Genomic DNA, 1270 nt, shown 5'->3' with positions numbered 1-1270 from the left:
CGACCCCCAAAGGGGTTACGACCCACAGGTTGAGAACTGCTGCCATAAAGTATATCATATTTTAAGTACTTGGACTGGAAACAATGAATGAAAGATACCATATAAATGAAGAGATGTCGACATATTAATTTGGGGTTTCCTGTTTTGGTTGTTGCCTTGTGAGGCTGCATCCTTTCTGTTTTACTGAACTCTTGGAAGGGAGTAGCGGTATGACCTGAAATGGTTGAATTGCCAGCTGGAGGGTGTAGTTTGTGAATACAGTGCTGTTTTCAGCATTTTAATTTCTCTTCAACTTTCTGGGGATGGGTAGAATCCTTAAAATATGTTTTCCATACTCTATTTATCCCCTTTTAGCTCATCTGGATTTTAAAGTACTACTAAATAAATTGGCTCTTTCCAAATTGTCCTGTTTTTCTGACTCAGCAATGTTGATTTTTATTTCTCCTGCATCCAAGGAGGATTTTTGCTGATTGCTCATCCTAATTGCTTTTTGAAAAATTTGTTTATGCAATTTTTTATGCAACAAAACTGCTCCCATTCCACAGTGTCTGGACATAATGATCAGTAATATTGGTTAAACTCTTCACATTGTGTTCATATTCTTGTTACTATACTGCTCTAGTTGTTTCACCTTCCTTTATTTAGTCTCCTGACCTCTGCCTTTTCATCTATACTTTAAAATAGTTGTTAACCTTTCAATGCACACACAAACAGATATAAAAACAGCCAGACACATATTTAAGTAAAGAACATTTAAGGGTGACAATCTTTACCCTTTATACTAAACTGTGCCTCAGAGGCAGCTGCTTCCAACTCCCATGTCAATTCCCAGGGAGACTTTCGGTACTCTGAGATTTTTTTTCTCGCTTTTTCACCCTTTTGTTGCTTTTCCTCTTGTTTTGTTTGATAAGCCACTGGAGGAGAGGCACAGAAGTCAATGGGAAGAATCCCAAACTTCCCATAATATCCTGGTGTTTATGAGTTCCTTGTGATAAGAGTTGTATGAGCCCCCAATAAAATGATTTAAATAAATAAATAGATTTTGAAACATAAAAAAAAGAAAATATGATTTCATGAACTCATAAGCTCATTCATGGTTTTGACATCAAGTAGCTGGTAGAGGCAAGAGACATGCTCATTTGTAAAGTGTTTTCAGGGTTGAGAACTTTGTGTATTAAGGCACAAGTTAATAAAAAAAAGAGTTCTTGTTTCTGACTTTCACACAAGTATATACTCTTTTGGTGCACACCGTGCAGGGTTAGCACATACT

Source organism: Echinops telfairi, unplaced genomic scaffold, assembly GCF_000313985.2.
Source record: "Echinops telfairi isolate 266 unplaced genomic scaffold, ASM31398v2 ScPeMD7_7465;HRSCAF=8503, whole genome shotgun sequence".
Classification (NCBI taxonomy): Eukaryota; Metazoa; Chordata; class Mammalia; order Afrosoricida; family Tenrecidae; genus Echinops; species Echinops telfairi.
Note: the sequence above shows the minus strand (reverse complement) of the source record.